The following is a 21,597-nucleotide window of genomic DNA, read 5'->3' as shown; positions in this document are numbered from 1 at the left end:
ATATGTACAGTCAGCCTTCAGTTTGTCATGTCTTTTATGGATTAGGATTGTCTCTCTCAAAACTCACCATTTATTTTTATTAGTAAGTTTTTTATTTTTGTCAATTACTAGAAATCTCAGGTGACCCCGTTTCAATTCCAGGCGACCCCACGTGTGGTCCCAACCCCAAGGTTGAAAAACCCTTAGTCTCTACATGCAGAGTCAGCCTATTAAGTGATTCTCAAACTTTTTCAACTCAAGACCAAAAGAGAAGTTTGGTGTCTCCTCGGGACCCGAACTTATAAAATGCACCACAAATTGCCTTAGATTTACATTCTTTTAATCTTTTTATATCATTTTTGTGGTCTTACCTGACTTCAGTCTTCATGTTTTATGGGGGTCAATGTTTGTAAACTCTTTCAGAGAACACTCGTCTTCTGTTTTAATTAAGAAAATGTATTCACACATCATATTACTGCTGTGTATTTTCCTCTCGCTGACAGCTGTCTTCAGCAGGGGAAATTAGTGGCAGTGTTTGGCTTTTATTTTATGACTTATTTCTTTTCTTTGAATGTTGTTTTTTACAGCAGTAGGTGGTGGTGCTGATGATGTCACCTCGGGGGAAACTTTAGCTACTGTTGCGTTATTGTTGTTTTTACGGTTCATTACCTGTTTTTCCACATGAATGAAAAGAGGTTATGATGGCTCGGTAAATACGGCTAAGTTACCTTCTTGTTGCTCTCTGCCAGATTTAAGCTGTGAGGGCAGACTCAAGGCTACAGTGACTCCCTACTCACTCTAGTGGTTCAGAGTGGTATTACAAGTCATTTAATTTTATAAGCGGTACTTTTACAAATAACTCCTGGAAAAAAGCTAGCCAAAATGCTAACTCCAAGATATCTCTTTATGTTTTTGATAAAATAAAGAAGTATCAGCTTGAATACTGATGTTTGAGGTTGGGACATCCCTGCTGAGAACAGTCATTAAAGTCTGGGAAACACTGCTTTCTGCACTGCTCTTCACATCCTCCCTTTGCTTCCCCATGTTTTCCAAACATGTGACATTTTAATCTAAACATTTAGACAATGGTATTCCCTTTGACTTTTTTTTTATTATGAATTGCATCAACATGCATGTATGCCTGAGCATCAGGAACTTTACTAACTCTGTTTAATCCTGTTACAAGCCTTTATGAGAGCGACTGATGTGTTCTGTCACTTCTTTCTAGTGATATCCCAAGAATCCCCGACACGTCCCACCCTCCATTAGAATCTAGTAAGTATCTGCTGAAAGTTAACTCGACGCTGTATTTGTCTCTGCATTTTTTCGTAATTTCTGTAATAGTACACCTCAAAAATTTTGTTTGACCAAGGTTACAATAACTTTATGATTTTCATTCATTTTTGATTTTATTTTAGATTTGCCAAACTAAATTTAGAATCAGATATACAGTCACGGAAAAAAAATTATTAGACCATCAAAAACAATGGATATGCAATGAAGTACTAACTCCTGTGTGGATCATGTGACTAAAACAGACACAAAAGAAAACATGGAATGCCTAAAAGCACTGTTTTATGTCAGTACAGTGCCATAGATATTGATGTAAGAACTGAAGTGATTTTGGTTATTATCAAGAAAACCATGGAAAATGGATAGATATTAGCTCTGAAATTAAACTCTTATGAGCTATTTTTGTGTTATCATTATATTTGTCCAAACAATATACCATTAGTTATACCAGGCATTAAAATGAACAAGAAATTGAAGAAAAACGGGGGGTCTAATAATTTTTTCCACGACTGTATTTAATGATCAGATAAAACCAACCCATCATTAAGAGTTGAATTTTTCGGAAAGTTTAGATAGGTTATTTCTAAAGATTGACCATATGCAGAGGGTATAATGAACTTTGACCAACAAGAAAAGCTGAGTTACTGTTTTCAAAGGCACCTCACAAGGAATTGGATTTCTTCAGCAGCATGAAGTGCGAGTGTCCATATTAACTCCAGCAGGAATTCCTGAGAATTCTACCATTAAAGTGAGGAAAATATCATTACTTACAATGATGCTGGGTCACAAGACCGTGTTATATACTGGCCCATTGTATTCAAAGTACTGTGGAGAGTTGATATTTTGTCAGCCCAGCAAGTTAGTAGTGAACTTAACTGTGCTTGGTTTTTGTCTTTTTCGTGTTACTGCTGAAATATCCGAAAGGCAAACACAGACTAAATTTTCAGTCATGAGATGCTAAAATAAGTCAGTTGTGTGACTAAAAAATAATACAGAGTAAACCTCAGAACTTAGTGTGTTGTGTTCATTTCAACAGAACATGTAAACATTGAGTGAAGGTGTATGAAATACCTGAAATGCAGTTTGATAAAAAGGTAATTTTTATTGTTTGGCCGACAAATAATAATAATAATAATATATAATAATAATAATAATAATAATAATAATAATAGCTTTATTTGTATAGCACCTTTAAAAACAAAGTTTACAAAGTGCTTTGACAGAAGGCACAACAGCAGGATACAAGAAGCAAGTAAAAACACTAAAACAGAAGCAACATAACAAGAAAGATGTGTACAACAAATGCAAAAAATATGGTACTTTGAATAAATTAAGTGAATTGGAGTAAAGAGGGCAGGGATAACGTAACATTGATGCTGTTAAATCAATGCAAAATTAATAAATGAGAGAAAACAACATCATGTATGACCAATATAAATTAGTAATCAAACAGGATAAAAATCACATTTAAAAAAGTTAAAATTAAAAATAAAAAGGGACAGACGTCACATAAAAGCAAGTCTATAAAAATGTGTTTAAAGAAGTGATTTAAAAGATGTCATCCTTACCACCCTGGTGAGACTTGTCTGTTTTTCTGCATAATTTGTTTTAGATTCATTATATTTCTCTTGTCTAAACCTGTATTTCGTGTCTCTTTGAAAATAATTGACACCAGAGCTTGCATTTTCTTCCTCTTCTTCTTTCTTCCTATTATTTTCTTTTTAATTTGTTTTTATAGCAGGTTCCAGTTCGTTTGAGTCCCAGAAGATGGAGAGACCATCCTTAAATGTCCTGTCTCCCTCCAGTCCCGGATGCTCCAAGACCTCCACAGCTAATGCCTGGACAAGTCTCAGTGAGTGTCTGTGGTAAAAGTGTTGACGTGTTGAAACGAAGACACAGTGTTTTCATGAGTTGATCTGTTTCTCATCAGGTGAAGCTGTGGTATGACAAAGCTGGTCACCAGCTAATAGTCAACGTGCTTCAGGCTGTGGAGCTCCCTCTGCGGCCTGATGGGCGACCCAGGAAGCCCCTACATTCAAAATGTACTTCCTTCCTGATCGCAGGTACGGCAACAACAAACCTCACAAGTGCCCTCAGGGTAGAAGTAACGGTTTAGAATGATGCATGTTCAGGGTTTAGCTCTTAAGGTTTCTGTTTAGATATATTTATTAAAGTAAATGTCAAATATAGAATACACACAGGTATTCAAACATAAAAAAATAAAAATAAATAAAAAATAATAATAAAGTAAATAAATCAAAACAAAACCCCGCTTAACCCTCCCAAACCCCAAACCCCAAACCCCTTGCTGTCACCAATCTATATGCATATACAATATGGCACTGTAAATATAAATAAAGTCACATATCAAGGTGTTACAATTACATCTTGACTTGTTAAGGGCCTGTACATGAGTCATAGGATTGTCAAAGAAGATTAAAAAAGATTTCCCCACTTTATGAAACTTCTGTTCAGATCCACGTAATGTATATCGGATTTTTCGAGTTTAAGGTTGAGTAGCTCTTAAGGTTTAACCCATAAACACCCAGCGCTACTTTTGTGTCAGTTCCCAATTGAAATTTTCTCTATATCTAACCCAGTGGTTTTCAACCTTGGGGTCGGGACCCCATATGGGGTTGCCTGGAATTCAAATGGGGTCGCCTGAAATTTCTAGTAATTGACAAAAATAAAAATAAAAATGTACTAATAAAAAATATGCAGTGAGTTGACAAAGACAATCACAATCCACGAAAGACATGAAAACTCTTGAAGCTGAAACTGAAGCACTGTGGTACTGGTTTATCTTTCAAATGTTTATTGTGGTCGGTTTCAGATGCTGCAGCTCTTTCATAATTCATAGTTTGAGTTCTTGTTTGTTCAGTTTTAACTGTCAGCCTTGTAAATCCAAGCTGGACTGACTGTACATATCCTGACCAAGGAAAATAAAATTCTCACTTTATGCAGTAATCTACACCTGGCTTTGCTGCCTCTGTCCATAATAATATACAATATACAGACTAAATGTCATCTAAAACTAACATTCATTTGCAACATAGTATAGCAAACTATTAAATGATCAAAAACAAATACATTTTAGCAAAAAAAAAAAAGAAGGTCTCTTTTTTGAATGTTTGGGGTCGCCAGAAATTTGTGATGTTAAAATGGGGTCATGAGTCAAAAAAGGTTGGGAACCACTGATCTAACTTTCTTAAGTGATTTATCACCATTTATTATAATATTATCCTCTGTATTTTGTGTTTTTTAAGTGAAAATCATGCATTTTCCTATATTTAATTGACTGATCATGTAGATATTCAGAAAAGCTCAGATTAAGTTGATGGTTAATTATATACAAACCATAGAAAACTGAAGAAAAAGTAACTTTTTCAGTAAAGATATCAATAACTTAACATAAACCCAGTGTCTCCATCCACTGTCATTGATCCAACTCCATGGTTTACTGGTGAATCAATGTTGTAGAACAGGGGTGTCAAACTCATTTTGGTTCAGGGGCCATATTTAGTTCAATTTGATCTCAAGCGGGCCAGACCAGTAAAATAATGACTTAATAACCTATAAATAATGACAAATCCAAGTTTTTCTTTTTGTTTTAGCACCAAAAAAAATCCCCAATTAAATTATGAAAATATTTACATTTTACAAAAAAGATGTGAAAAAACCTGAAAAAACAGAAATTTCATTTGAAAAATTGGTGCAATTTTAAAAATATTATGCCTCAACTTATTATTTATACATGTATATTACACATAGTGTTACATAAACATTTGGTAAACGGCAGAATATTGTTAAAATTTTGGAGTTTGGAACTAAAATTTCAGCAATTTCTACAATATTCCATCTGTTATTATTAACACAACTCCAGATCACAGTGGATCCATAAATGCACCAAACATTTAGTAACAGGCAGAATATTGTTCAAATTGCACATTTCAGGTTGTTCATCTTTGTTTTTATTTATGTATTTATTTGCATTTTATCGTGAAAGAATAGTTTTGTAGATGTAAATATTTTCACATGTGTAATGTTATTTTTTTCACATAAATTTTTTTCCACAATTTTTTCACAAAGAAAATTTGTAGTTGTCATTATTTATGGGTTATTGTGTTGTTATTTTTACTGGAGATCACATTGGTCTGTATGTGGAACCTGAACCAAAATAATTTGGACAACCTGGACTGTTCAGGTTAATTTTTGCACTTCATCCTGCGGGCCGGAATGGAACCTTTGGTGGGCCAGATTTGGCCCCCGGGCCACATGTTTGACACCTGTGTTGCAGAGGATGACGATGTTTCCACGTTCACTACGGAGCCTCTGAACGTCCAAATGGGTCATATCTGATGACCATGAAAAGATGACAAACTGCATTTTACACCAATTATTTACATGTATTGATAGGATTAGTGGATCAACAGGTGTTAACCAGTTTAGATCAGTAGGTGGTTTTGGGTACTGGTGGATGTTTGGGTCTTTATGGGTTAAGCAGCTTTTTAATTTCATGTTTGTTGGACACTCAGTGACAAGAGCAAACGAAGGACAAAAGCAGTGAAGAAGACCTGCGAACCCAAGTGGAACCAGACCTTCGTCTACACTCACGTCCATCGGAGGGACTTCCGCAATCACATGCTGGAGCTGACGGTGTGGGACCAGCCCAGGTCACCAGAGGAGGACAGCACTTTTATGGGCGAGGTACCGCACCCAGAAAGACAAGGAGGGAAAGAGGATCTATCTGGGTTTTTCATTAACTGATTATGCTGGATTTTTTTTCTGGTAAAATGCATGACACAAAAATACTAAATTACAAGTGACAGTCATCACAATGTTAAGAAACAAATGAAACATGTTATAATTTAATGTAAAACAAATAGCCTGGGTTTTGGTCAAAACTGATGTATTACAGATACTACCTGTCACAGATATTTCAAATGATACCTTGGCTTTCATTCCAGTTCCTAAATGATACCTCTTTCAATACCAATTTTATTATACTTTTTTTTTTTTTTCTCTTTCGAAACTCTGCACTGCAATTCTTACTTTAATGTGTGTTTTATTTATTTTATTTATTTATTTATTTGATTTTATGTCTTGTTTTCTTACTTGCTGTTTTTAATCACCTTTTACATGTTTTTTTTTTTTATAATGTTTTAAATCTGTTTCTTTTTTCCTGTCATTGTATTTCAATGTCCTGTGTGAAGCACCTTGAATTGCCTTGTTGCTGAAATGTGCTATACAAATAAACTTGCCTTGCCTTTTTTATTTTAATTTTTTTTGTTTGTTTTTTTTTTGGTTTTTGTTTTTTATTTGCACATACAAATATAAAATAAGACAGAATATCACTCCTTTAAACAACATAGTTTTTATATCAACTATACCTCTTATGACTCGAGCAGATCCTGATTGAGCTGGAGACGGCCTTACTAGACGACAAACCTCACTGGTACCCACTCCAAACCCATGATGTCTCATCCATACCACTGCCCCGCCCGTCACCGTACCTGCCCCGACGACACGGCCACACGGACACCCCCGGCAAGAAGCTGCAGCGTAAGTCTGAGTCTGAGCGTCTGTCTGTGGATGCAGGTCATTGTGTATATTCACGTACAAGTTCACATATCCTCTGTGTGTGTCTGAGTCACCACGTACTGTATGTAAAACATGTATGTCAATGTAAACGTCTGCTCTTCCATCCCTCTCCTAATGCTGCATTTGTACCCAATGTGTGCATGCATCTATGTATGTGTGGGTGTATTACACCTCTGTGTGTGTGTGTGTGCGCGTGTGTGTGTGTGTGTGTGTGTGTGTGTGTGTGTGTGTGTGGGTGTGTAGGTTCTCAGCGTGTTACAGAGCCTGAATTTGATGAGGGTACAGCAGTAATGTCTAAAGGTGGGTGGGGACTGTTTCCTAGTGTTACATGCAGTATTTCCCACAGCTTCGATTTTTATGTGGTGTATTTTTGGTCGGGCAGAAAAAGTGAATATAAGCACAAGTTGAAACTGTACTTTTTTAAATTAAATTACACAGAGGATTTTTACTTTACTTTTTTTTTTTTTAACATTTTCCATATACTTTTTAATCAAATTAGGGAAAGTGCTGATCTGATGTTGATCTTTGATATCTAGTACTAGATCGACAAATGGGTACAGTGGTCAATCTATTCAGTTCAGTTCTATGTTACCCTATGTTAGAGCTATAAGTCACATATTACATTTCTATTTACATTTATGCATTTGGCAGATGCTTTTTTCCAAAGCAACTTACAGTATGGAAATAAATCTGTCCTCATATTTTAAATTATAAAAGCCATTAAAATTTCTAGCACCGTATTTTTTTTGCACTGAAATTAAGTATCTGAATTGTTTTTTTGCGCTGAAATTAAGTATCTAAATTTTGTCTCTCAATTTTATGATGCTCATAAGTTTAGAATTAAAAAAATTCAGACACAAAAAAATTCAGATGCAAAAAGTTCAGATGCAAAAATTCAGAGGCAAAAATTCAGGCGCAAAAAAATTCAGATGCAAAAATTCAGATGCAAAAAATTCAGGTGCAAAAAAATTCAGATGCAAAAAATTCAGATGCAAAAAATTCAGATGCAAAAAAATTCAGATGCAAAAAATTCAGTTGCAAAAAATTCAGATGCAAAAAATTCAGATGCAAAAAATTCAGATGCAAAAAATTCAGAGCGCAAAAAATTCAGATACAAAAATTCAGATGCAAAAAATTCAGATGCAAAAAATTCAGGCGCAAAAAATTCAGATCACACATCGGGGACACCAAGGATAAGCATGATTCTATCTCAAGTCGAACAACAGCCAGCCAATCGAGTTACATTAGGTTGGTCATGTGACACGGATACAGGAAGACGGTCAGCGTGGATGTGTGATCTGAATTTTTTTGCATCGGAATTTTTGGTTTTGAATTTTTTGCATCTGAAGTTTTGCATCTGAATTTTTTGTATCTGAATTTTTTAAATTCTAAATTTATGAACATAGTTGAATTGAGAGACAAAAAATTCAGATACTTAATTTCAGTGCAAAAAAATCCAGCGCTAGAAATTCAATCGCTTTTATAATTTGAAATCTGATAAGACAGATTTGCTTCCATATTACAGGGGAAAAACAAAAATAAAAAAAATAAATACAAGAATAGATTGAAGACATAAAACAGCTGTACAATTAAAAACAGTGTCGTACAGAAGAATAAAAAAGCAAAATGATAGACTAAAATACAAAAATAGATTAAAAGACATAAAACAACTGTACAATTAAAACAGTGAAATAAAAATAAGTAACAGAATCAAATAAAATATTAATAAATTTAAAGGTTTCCTCAGGGTTTCTTCTGCCAAAAAACATGTACATCTACGTTCATTCTCCCGTCAGTTCCCATAACAAGACAATGTTGAAGATCTGGAACTGGGCCACAAGCACTTTTGTGCTAATTGCTAATGCTAATAGTGCTAATGCTAATGCTAGGGCTGTGTGTGTGTATTATAAGTAGAATACAGAATCCAAATTTCCCTACTGGGATAATACTGTGATTTATTTAACCTTAAATGAAATTACAAAGAAACCCTGTCCACTATCTGATCAGTAGAAATCAGTTTTGTTAGAGGTAGAGATTTATAAAGTTTACAGAAATGAGCGCTAACATGCTGTAGAAAGTGCTAACATATTCATACTACTTGTATGAACTATTTTTTGAAGTACAGTAGTTGTTTGCTGTCCTTTATGGGTTAATTGTGATGTAATATATATAATACATTACGTATATTATATTTGCTATATTTCACACAATTGTGTTTTTGCTAGGGTTTTAAATCCCTGTCCAATCTATTGCTGTGGTAAAAGTTTCACTATCAAAATCTTCATATCATACAGATAATTAAAAAATATATATAATAGAATAATACATTAATAGATCATTAATAGATTAATAACAAAATAAAATAAAATAAAGGCAGGGGTGTCAAACTCATTTTAGTTCAGGGGGCCACATTCAGCCAAATTTGATCTGCAGTGGGCCGAACAGTAAAATAATAAAAATAATAATATATAAATAATGTCATCTCCAAACTTTCCTCTATGTTTTAGAACGAAAAAAGTAAATTATGCGATGAAAATGTTTACATCTACCAACTATCCTTTAAAACAATGTGAATAACATGAACAAACTGAAATTTCTTAAGAAAACTAAGTGCAATTTTAACAATATTAGTCTCAGTTTATCGTTTAAATGTGTAATTACAACTTACAGATCACAGTGGATCAACAAATACACAAAAGATTTAATAACAGGCAGAATATTGTTAAAATTACTCTTCAGACATTTTAAACATGTTCATATTTGTTGAGGATATTTGTTGAGGTTATTCGTGTTTTTGTGAAATGATGTTTTAGTGTAAATACAGTAAAATGACATGAAAATGTTGACATTTACAAGGACAAAAATTTGGACTTCTAGGTTATTATGATAGTATTTTACTGATCTGACCCATTTGAGATTAAATTGGTCTGAATATGGAACCTGAACTAAACCAATTAATATCTTCAGTGTAATTTTTGCATTTCACAAATTCATTCCAGGGGCCAGACTAGACCCTTTGGTGGGCCGGATTTGGCCCCCGGGCTGCATGTTTGACACCTGTGCTATAAGGGATCTCATACAGTGTAGGATGTGAAGTGATTAATGCATCTTTATCTGAAATGTTAAATTAGAGGCATTTAAAACTGAATATTAATCCAGTTGTGACATTAGGGAAGTTTGTGAAAAATTGTTTTACAAAATGTAACATTAAACTTGTTCCTTACATCTTTTTTGTTGTAATTTTTATTTTATTTTATTTTTTTTGCATATTAAGTGAAACTGAACTAAAATGATCATAAAAATCAACTAAAAAAGTAGTAAATAAACACCATGACAGGGCACCACAGATAATGAAGCCTATGGGAAACACTGTCATGTGTAGATTATGTGTCGGCATGGGGCAGAAATCTTCCAGGCTCCATGCGTTACCGCCTCAGAAATAAACGGTGACGATTTTCACTGACTATGTTTACATGCAAAACAAATATTCCCACTATTATTCTGAATTTCTTTTTTTGCTTTCCTTGTTTCTTTCTTTCAAACACGTCCGCCACAACTAGAAAACCTGGTTTTAATCTGAGTGTGCATGGCTGCATGTAAACAGAATACGACCACAATACTCTTTTTTCATTTGCCATGTAAACTGCTTTGTTAGGGTATTTACAGTTATTCAGAATAACAGCAAAACGTGGGATATTTTACGCATGTAAATCAATAAAGAATAAGATGAAATCCTACCATGTCTGTGGAAACACTGTTTATTTGAACGAGTTTTTTTTTTTCTTATTGTATGACTGTGAAACTGCCATGAACGTTGCATATGTGTATGTTTTTGTAGGATTTGACTGGAATACAGATTTTTTTTTTGACAATTTTTACCACTTTTTGTGCTGTTTAAGCTGTGTGAGTGCAATTGCATTACATTGGTCCAAAAATATCAACTGTACCAGTCAAAACCCACTGTGTGTAACTGTGTTTACTCTTAATGAGTGTCTAAGGTAAAAAAAAAAAAAAAGTAACATAAGGGATCAAAAACATCTGACTTTAACTAACTTTTTTGTTTTAATTTCCATGCATGGTAGGGACAAATAGAAAGAAAAACCTTGGTAGCTCTTTACAAAGCAAAACAAACCTGCTGTGAGCTTTGAGGTGCTATTTTGTTGGAAATGAAGCCAGTGACCTTGGGATCAAAAGCCGCAAAGATCCCTTCAAGGCTGATCACTCTCTGTATTTTTATCACCACAGATTGTTCTCTACAGCAAACACAGAAGGAGAATGTTTTTTTTTTTTTTTTTTTTTTTTTACTTCATTACAAAAATACAGGACAAAGTATTGAAAGATAGCCAGCTGCAGTTCTATTATTAGACTAATCTTCTAGAAGTCTGTTTCCCTGAGACAGATTGTCCGGTTGGAGCTGGCGTACAGCGTTCTCAGCACGATCTGGCTTCACGCTAACATGTTAGCACGTAATAGCAGGCTACTAACATGATACTAAAACTAAAACCTGTAGTTGATATTAAAGTTTTGGGAAACACAGAGGATTTTAATAGGATCGCATGATTGAAATGACATGTATATTGATAGTGTGTGTTGGTGTGTGTGTATGTGCCACGGCTGTCATGACCAGCAGCAGATGGGCGTGGCAGGGAGAGGCAGCGGGAGTCCACGTCTACCCTGGAGGTGCCAGATCAGCAGAGGACCCCCACCCATCACATACGTTCCCGATCGGTGTCCCCGCACCGCGAGGAGCAGGGACGCATCCGGTCGCGGCCGCCCAACTTTCCTGCACAGAGGTGAGGCCCGGACAACGACAGGAAGTTACACAAACCCTTAGTGCACAGGTGTCAAACATGCGGCCCGCCAAACCCGGCCCGCCAAAGTGTGCAATCCGGCCCCCGGGATGAATTTGTGAAACTGCAAAATTACACTGAAGATATAAACAATCAAGGATGTTAAAACCATTTAGGGTCAATTCAATCTAAAGTGGATCAGACCAGTAAAACGCTATCGTAATAACCATTAAATAATGAAAACTGTACATTTGTCTCTTTGTTCAAATCTAATCAAATCAAATTTTATTTATATAGCACCAAATCATAACAAAAGTTATCTCATGACACTTTACATATACAGGGTGGGGAAGCAAAATTTACAATATTTGAGGCAGGGATTGAAAGACAGTGTATGACCAATTAGTTTATTGAAAGTCATGAGAATTTATTTGCCACAAGAAAATGTACATAATAGAAAATGTTTTTTATTCTATGTGTCCTCCTTCTTTCTCAATAACTGCCTCACACGCTTCCTGAAACTTGCGCAAGTGTTCCTCAAATATTCAGGTGACAACTTCTCCCATTCTTCTTTAACCCTTTCATGCATGAATTATGAGAACCTTAGTCAAGATTTTTTTTCCTGAGTGTTTTATTTCTTTTTAGGCAGGAAAAAAACAATAAAATTGATTTTTTTTTTTTTTTTTTTTTTTTTTAATTAACCTATTTTTTCATGGAGTTCCAACAATGTCCCCTCAGCTGGACACCATGTGTTTAATTTTTGAAGCAAAGAACCCTGTATTTAAAACTCAAGATCAGAAAGTGATATACTGTGTGAAAACTATGAAATAAAAACATTTTTAATGCAGCTAATCTGAAGTTTTCTCACATTTTATCATATTTCCAATTTTTATAGCAATTTATTTACACTCAAACATGTTACTACAGATCAGGTTTATCAAGAACGGCAAAGTTACAGTAATGGTATGAATGTCAGTGTATTATGGGATGGTGCATAAGTGTCCACTGTGTTGACTGATATGGAACTGAAACAACAAAACCCATGAATATATAAGAGAACAGCTGGAGAATAACTGTCCACTGTGGTGACCACTATGCATGAAAGGGTTAATAGTATCTTCCAGACTTTCTCGTAATAGTTTTGCTCATAGTCATTCTCTTCTTTCCATTATAAACAGTCTTATGGACACTCCAACTATTTTTGAAATCTCCTTTGGTGTGACGAGTGCATTCAGCAAATCACACACTCTTTGACGTTTGCTTTCCGGAATACTCATATGGGCAAAAGTTTCTGAAAAGGTATGGATAATAGTGTTAGGTATGATTATGACATCAATATATGTTTGGTTTCAAAACAACTGACGTAGTGCCTGCTGAGAAAAAACACTAAATGTTCATTGTAAATTTTGCTTCCCCACCCTGTACATTTGTCTCTTTGTTCAAATCAAATCAAATCAAATCAAATCAGATTTTATTTATGTAGTGCCAAATCATAACAAAAGTTATCTCATGACACTTTACATATAGAGTTGGTCAAAATCAGACTCTAAGCCAATTTACACAAACCCAACAGAATCCTCCAGGAGCAAACACTAGTGACTGGTGACAATGGTGAGGAGAAACTTCCCTTTAACAGCAGAAACCTGGAGCAGACCCAGACTCCTGGAGGATGGACGTCTGCCTTGACCAGTTGGGGTTAAAGAGAGAGAGTAAAGGAGGAGAAAAGAGAGAGTGATAGAGATAGAGAGAGACTGGGGGAGAGGGGGAGAAGGGTGGAAGTAGGGGGAGACACATGGATGCAGCTGATGCACAGATAACTGAACTAGAACATCTATGGAACTACAGTCTACTCTCGTTAAACCACCCGCCGTTATACCGCCATTTTCGCTCACCGCCGACCAAAACCATTGCACAAAAATCCCCAATGCATTATTCCATTAGCTACCGCCATTTCCGCCTATCGCCATCCGCCAGCCCAGTTCCATGCACAAACAACACTTCTACCATTGATTTTCCGACCGTTATACCGCCAGCGTGATTGCCATCGAGTACACATAAATTTTAACAATGCACTGAAACAAACGCGCCAGACGCTGATCGCGACAAGCTACGAGTAGGTCTACGGAACGGCCACCGTTCATTTATCGCAGAACACTCAGTAGGTCAGGATGTCGGGAAGAGGACGTGGGATTAAGCCAAAGCCTCAAGATGATGGGGTGTCATTTCCCGACACGGTATAATATGCTTAAAATGTTTCCCCACTTTAAATGATCCCTTACAACATAACAGAATCAAGATTTATTTAGAAACGCAATTAGAACGGGTTAACGGAGGCAGCATAGACATCATATAGTAAAGACATGCACATTATGGACGCAACCCGTTGTAACGCCATTTTCGCTATACCGCCAATTTGGCCGTGAACAGAAGTTGGCGGTATAACGAGAGTAGACTGTATATAATAAACACTATGCTCAGAATTTTTTCCTATTGAGCAAACGGTTGAATTTTTATGAATATTTGGAATAGATCGTACATTCAGAATGCTCACCACAGACACATCAGGGGTTAAAGCCTTAATTTTGTGGCAACTTCCAACTTTGATGAAAAATTGGTCACGAAAGTCTCCCGCACCTTTAACATCAGGTTTGATCGATGTTACCCGATGATACCTGATGTCCGGTCCTGGACTATAGGAGAAGCCTGGTATAGACACGGTGTAATGTACGCAAGAGAGGTAAAGGCAACATGGTAGAGAGAGAGAGAGAGAGAGAGAGAGAGAGAGAGAGAAGAGGAATGGGAGAGTTTGTTGGAAGACAGCAAACTGAGTCCATCTACTAATGAAATGTCTGTCTGATGCAGAACACACAGTCCTGCCAGCTCTGCTTTTACTGGCTGAGCCAAACCAGTCCTGCCAAGAGTCTGCTGTAATACGGCCTGACCACCAACAGGACATAAGGCTGTCCAGCACACGCTCTGTCTGTCTGTCTGTCGTTCGTTCGTTCGTTCGTGCATTCATTCTTTCTTTCTTTCCTTCATTTGTTCTTTCTGTCTTTTGGTCGTTCTTTCTTTAGTTCAGTTTGTTTGTTCGTTCTTTGGTTTGTTGGTTCATTCGTTCTTCTCAGTTTCTTTCCTTCGTCCGTTTGTTCATTCATTCATTCATTCTTTCTTTTGTTCTTTCTTTCTTTCTTTCTTTCATTTTTTCTTTCTTTTTTAGTTCTTTCTTTAGTTTGATCTTTCTTTGGTTTGTTGGTTCATTCATTCTTAGTTTCTTTCTTTCGTCCGTTTGTTCATTCTTTCTTTTGTTCTTTACTTTCTTTCCCTTTCATTTGTTCTTTCTTCTTCTTTATTATTTCTTTCTTTCATTTTTTCTTTCTTTTTTAGTTCTTTCTTTGTTTGATCTTTCTTTCTGTGGTTTGTTGGTTCATTCGTTCTTCTTAGTTTCTTTCTTTCGTCCGTTTGTTCATTCATTCGTTCATTCTTTCTTTCGTTCTGTCTTTCTTTCATTTGTTCTTTCTTTCATTTTTTCTTTCTTTTTTAGTTCTTTCTTTAGTTTGTTTGAGCTTTCTTTCTTCAGTTTGTTGGTTCATTCGTTCTACTTAGATTTTTCATTCATTCATTCATTCTTTCTTTTGTTTGTTCTTTTGTTTGTTTTTGCTTGTTCTGTCTTTTGTTTGATCATTTGATTGTTCTTTCATTCATTTGTTCATTCATTCTTTCTTTCATTTTTCTTCTTTCTTTTGGTCATTGTTTTCTTTAGTTCATTTGTTTGTTCTTTCTTGGTTTGTTGGTTCATTCATTCTTCTTAGTTTCTTTCTTTCGTCCGTTTGTTCATTCATTCGTTCATTCTTCTTTTGTTCGTGCTTTCTTTAGTTTGTTTTTGCTTGTTCTTTGTTCATTGTTTGTTCTTTCGTTTCTTTGTTCATTCATTCTTTCTTTCATCTGTTCTTTCTTTCTGTCTTTTGGGTCGTTCTTTCTGTAGTATGTTCTTTCTTTAGTTTGTTCTTTTGTTGATTTGTTTGTTCTGTCGTTCATTTGTTCATTCATTTATTCTTTCCTGTTCTTTCTTTCTGTCTTTTGGGTCGTTCTTTCTTTAGTATGTTCTTTCTTTGGTTTGTTGGTTCGTTCGTTCTTAGTTTCTTTTGTCCATTTGTTCATTCTTTCTTTCTTTAGTTTGTTCTTTCTCTTGTTCGTTTTTGTTCATTCTTTCTTTTGTTTGTTCATTTGTTTGTTCTTTCTTTAGTTCTTTCTTTCTTTCTATTTCTCACAGATTTTCTGTCTATTTCTTCGTGTATTCTTTCTTAGAATCTTTTCCACTTTGACAGATTGGAGGCTGCGTTTCCTTTTTTAAAGTAGGAAAACAAAAATGGCAAAAAGCCTGTGTTGTGAATTTTAATTAATTTTAAAAAGTTTAGTTAGAGCTTTAGTTGGATCAAAATATATAAATGTTACACTGAAGTGGATAATTTGATCGTTCCATTGTTTTTTTTTTCTGTTTCTTTTTGTCGTTCTCGTATATTTTTCTATCTATTTCTGCCTTTATTCTGTCTTGGAAGATTTGCAATTTCTAAACATCTGTCAGAGGGAATTTCAATGAACAAAAGTTTATATTTGGATTTGGATTTGGTGAAAAAGGAAGAAAGTTTGGCTGAATTTCCTACATCAGGGGTTTCAAACTCATGTTAGTTCAGGGGCCACATACAGCCTAATATGATACAAAGTGGGCCGGACCAGTAAAATAATATAAATAAAAGGATCATAACTTCTGAGTGAAAAAAGTAAAATTCCATAATGAAAATGTTTACATCTAGGAATTGTACTCAAACTTAACATGAACAATCATGAACAACCTGAACATTCTTAAGTAAAATAAGTGCAATGTTAACAATTTTACACCTTAATGTATCATTTATACAACGTAGAGATCACAGTGGATCTAAAAATACACAAAACATTAAACAACAGGCAGAATATTATTAAAATTCTACATACTTCTTTTAAGAAATTTCAGGTTATTCACTTTTTTTAATATAAAAGACTAGTCTGTAAATGTAAACATTTGTGTAATTTTACTTTTTTTTTACACTAAAACAAAGAGAAAAAATTACAGTTTGATTATTTACAGGTTATTATGATAGTGTTTTACTGGTCTGATCCTTTCTAGATTGAAAAGACCTAAAATTATTTTAGCATCCTTGATCGTTAATATCTTAAATGTAATTTTTGTATTTCACAAATTCATCCCAGGGGATAGATTTGACCCTATGGCGGGCCAGATTTGGCCCCCAAGCCGCATTTTGACACCTGTGTCCTACATTATAAATCAAGTTATCAATGTGTTTAAGTTGGAAAAAACGGCTAAAGGACACCTGTATCAGAATGTAAATTTTACACTAAAACGGATGATGTTAACCCTTTCATGCATAGTGGTCACTACAGTGGACAGTTCTTCTCCAGCTGTTCTCTTGTATATTCATGGGTTTTGTTGTTTTAGTTCCATATATCAGCCAACACAGTGGACATTTATGCATCATCCCATATACTTCAGTTCATCCCAATACTGTAAGTTGGCTGTTCTTGATAAATCTGATCTGCAGTAACATGTTTGAGTGTAAATCAATTGCTTGTTATAGTTAATAGACTGTAATTAACCATTTTTCTAAAACAAAAAGTTTTTTGGGTTTTTTTTGCATATTATCTCCATAAAGTGAATAATAACTAATATTAGAGTATGTTAAAATGTGACAAAACACCAGATTAGCATATTAATATGTTTTAGTGTAAATCAATTATTTGTTAGACAAAAAGTTTTGGTTTTTTTTTTGCATATCATCTCCATGACATGAGTAATATCTAGCATTAGAATATGTTAAAGGTGAGAAAACATCAGATTAGCAGCATTAAAATGTTTTTATTTCATTGTTTTCATCTCACTTTCTGATATTGGGTTTTAAATACGTTTCTTCACTTAAAAAATTAAATGCATGGACATTTTTGCAACTCCATGAGAAAAAAAAACTTGATCGCAATTTTTTTTTTCATGCCTAAGGAGGAATAAAAACACTCAATAAAAAAATCTTGACTAAGGTTCTCATAATTTATGCATGAAAGGGTTAATGTTTTTTCTAATTATTTTGTTTGTTTGTTTTTTTTTTCTTTTTTTTTCAGGAGTTTGGATGATGAGCTTCCTCACTCTCGTCGTTCTCGTTCTCCGACCCGTTACTACGACCCTGCCAGAGGTCGCCACCAGGAGGAGGAATACCTGGATGACAGGTGTGTGTCTGTTTGCTTTTTGTGCTTGAAGCTGATATTGTGTATTTGTCCAAAATGTGTTTGTCTGTTCAGCTTTGTTTCAACCTTCAAGTGGAGTTCTTTTGTTTGACCTGCTGATCTGCTTTAAATATTCTATTATTTCTTCTCCTTTCCTTTACTCAGTCTTCCCTTTTTCCTAGTTCTCTTTTCTTTGGATCTTGACCAGAGTTTGGTGCAGTAGCTGTTGGTTGTCGTATTGTAGACTGTAGACTTTAGATCAGTGTTTAGACAAAAGAAAAAAAAAAAAAAAAAAAAGCTACGTATGCAAAAGCCTGTCACATGTCTAAATGTGTGCGTGTTTGTGTGTGAAAAAAAAATCAGCGACAACTGCTCTTTCCCATTCACCCTCTTCTCCTTCTGCTCTTCTGGATTTTTGACGTGTTGTTGATTTCCTCATGTGTCATCCATCACCATGGTAACCACAGTGAGGTCATCATGCTCCACCATTCAATGCGAGGCAAAAGTGCTGAGTGCCTCCACACCAGGTAAACTGGCCAGTCATAGCGTGTTGTTGATATTTTCCTATTTTCAGATCTTTTTTTTTTATTTATTTATTTTTTTTATGCTGTCTCTCTTTATGCAATTCAAGTCAAATCACTTACAGAAGATGCTCTAAGAACGAATAAACTAAGAGTAAGTGACAGGCAGGGAATGAGCAAAATGTGTTTACACTCATTTCTAAATAATCTCAGTGTTGCCATATCATATAAAAGCAGTTAAGACTGAGAATAATGGCAAAGATACAGTCTCGCAAAAAATTATTAGACCAGCAAAAGTCATAAAAACAACGGTTATGCAATCAAGTACTAACTGTGTGTCTCATGTGACTGAAACAGACAGAAAAGAAAACATGGAATGCCTAAAAGCACTCGGCCTGATCATAATCAAGGGTACCAGAAAGGATGCACATATAAATAAAAAATAATGATGCTCTATTAAAAAATCAGACAGGCCAGTTTATTTGTCTGATATTTCTCTTTTAAAGTCCAAAATATTTTTGTATTATGGTGTCTACTAAAAATTTCGCAGGCTTGTACCCCTGTCAAATCAGAAATTATTGGGTGTACGGACACTCCAGCCTAATAGCCTCCATATTTAATGCCTACGAAGATATACAAATGTTTTAGCACTCAGGATAATCATGCATTGTTTATTGCATAGATGTCGTGTCCAAAGCATGCGTGCTGAAAAATTCCATATATTGACAGAAACAATAAAATTAGACCCACATATTTTGAATATGGTGTATGGACACTACTTGGTGTACGGACTCTACAAGATTGGAATGGAAATCTGGCTTACCACATGGTCGCATCTCTGTTAGATCTGTAACTAAGTCTTCCTGGTACAGGAGGAAATAAACATTTGTGAACAAGTTATAACAATATATCTATAAATCATATACGTGATATTATTGATGGAAGTATATTGGTGTACAGACACTACATGAATTTTGGTGAACAACGCACCATTGAAAACATGCGGTTCGACGTAAACATCCGTTTCCCACATTGTTACCAAATTTTCTGCAGCCAGGGAGCATACCAAAATCTGTCTAGTTGTGCATATTTAGTCATAATAATACTGAAATAACAGGTTTCCTTTCTATTATTACAATTAAAGTGCTATAAAAGAAGGGTTTTCAGAACAAAATGGTTGATACTGAAAATAAGAACTGATAATCAAACAGCTGTTCAACAAAAATGATCAATAAATGAAAAGCAATGTGATGTGTGTATTTTGTAATAAAAAAGAAACAGGAGTTGAGTAGTAATTATTTATTGTGTTACAAAACATTATGTACAATAATTTTACTCTTTTATAACAATAAAATTGTGCACATGTTTTCACGCTCATTGGGTCGCCATTTTATCAGTTTTTATCCAATTTTCTTCAAATTTGGAGGATTGCAAGTAATTTCTAGTAATAAGATGGCCAAAGAAACATTTTGGGAATGGTTTGGGGGGTATCTTTTTGCAATACTTATTCATAACTGATGCAAATATACTTGTTCACCTTGACTGTGATCAGGCCGACTGTTTTTGTCAGTACAGTGCCATAGCTATTGATGTAAGAACTGAAGTGAAGAAAACCATGGAAAATGGTTAGATATCAGCTCTGAAATTAAACTATTATAACCTATTTATGTTGTTATTATTATATTTGTCCAAACAAATGTGCCTTTAATTGTATCAGGCATTAGAATGAACAAGAAATTGAAGAAAACAAGGCTGGTCTAATAATTTTTTCCACAACTGTAGTAACCTCCTGTTGTAGTGTTGCTTAATCTCCACAAGGTGGCAGCACTGAGACATTCACAGGACACACTATTTCACATTTAACAAGCAGCATCCAAGCCAATAGTATGGATTTCTACAATTGAAACAGAGTTTAGCAAAAAAGGAAATCCAGAATTTAATTTGATTAAAAGAAAATTCCTATTTAATTTAATTAATGTTTAAGTGGTTTAACTAATGTGGGGATGCTTGTTTACTCAATAAATCAATAATAATTGCCTGTTGTTAGGACCCACTGGGTATAAAAGAGGAGGAAACCACTGGAACATTCATGTTTGTACATTTTGTCAACTCTAACTGTTTGCCTCATTAATCTTGTTTTCATGCTGAACTGGCATCTTGTGTGAAATTCAGCAGCTTTATAGTCTGTCTTGGAGGAAGTTGATTAATTTTCTGAGTCTATTTAAAAAAAATAAATAAAAAAATAGCCATTTGAAAAGGTAAACCTCCTCAAGCATAAGGTTAAAGTTAATACTGGGTTAGATTTTTGAGGCAGATGCTATGTATATGTATGGTTGAACAGCCCATCAGAATAAGAATCAGAATCATCTTTATTCGCCAAAACACAAATAATTATTTACCGGTAGATGTTGTCTCTCTAGGGAATTTTAAATGCAAGATATAATTTCAAAATGTAAGAAAAGTAAAATACTCTATTAAACATAAGGGCACAGTATCAGCTTCTGTACAGTTATAGTGCTTTTTTTTTTTTTTGTGCAACAGGTGCATGTAAAGCCATGCACAGCTTGTACCCGTGTGTCCATAGCCTTTCATGCTATTTCCACCAGGGTGTTGTATCGTCCGGCTGTTGTACAATATGTGCAGCGAAGTGCAAAGCTTGCTACAGAAAGGCTGCAAACACAGTTAAAACGGTCGATTTTTAACCTAACCATGATCATAAACCTAAATGAGTTTTTTTTTGGTGCTTAAATGTGGAACTGAGAAGTGAAAAGAAGAAAAAGTATATGGTTAATGTGGTGATTTAACCCATTTTACTCACTGCTTGTAAACTGATTAGGAGTTACATTACATACACAGGGTTTCTGGGGATCATTAAAAAGCATTAAAAGTCATTAAATAGATTTTGGGAAAATTAAGGCCTGAAATGGCATTGAAAAGCATCAAATTCAATTCAGTGTCCAGAGGCATTAAAAAATGTAATACACTTGATGGAAAAAAAAACAAACAAACATTGTTATTCACGACTTATTTTGATTATATAAACATTTAGTAATTTTGACCGGAAATATAGTGTGATAATTGACAGGCGGAACCCTTTAATTGGCTATTGTTTATGGCCAATACACAAAGTCACAACGGTGGAA

The 21,597-nt window shown here is 34.8% G+C and overlaps 1 protein-coding gene and 1 long non-coding RNA gene across 2 annotated transcripts in view; one reads left to right on the top strand and one right to left on the bottom strand.

Annotated features, from left to right (window-relative positions):
- Nucleotides 1-21,597, top strand: part of rims1a (regulating synaptic membrane exocytosis 1a) — a 289,297-nt gene that overhangs the window by 217,271 nt on the left and 50,429 nt on the right. The gene's annotated exons all lie outside the window — the stretch shown is intronic.
- Nucleotides 6,487-21,584, bottom strand: LOC115434042 (uncharacterized). The gene is made up of 3 exons (XR_003937466.1): nt 21,460-21,584; nt 10,080-10,085; nt 6,487-6,498 (listed from the first exon to the last, which is right to left on the bottom strand). It is a non-coding gene; the product is annotated as an uncharacterized LOC115434042 (long non-coding RNA).

Source organism: Sphaeramia orbicularis, chromosome 15, assembly GCF_902148855.1.
Source record: "Sphaeramia orbicularis chromosome 15, fSphaOr1.1, whole genome shotgun sequence".
Lineage (NCBI taxonomy): Eukaryota > Metazoa > Chordata > Actinopteri > Kurtiformes > Apogonidae > Sphaeramia > Sphaeramia orbicularis.
Note: the sequence above shows the minus strand (reverse complement) of the source record. Positions and strands in the feature narration are given on the sequence as shown.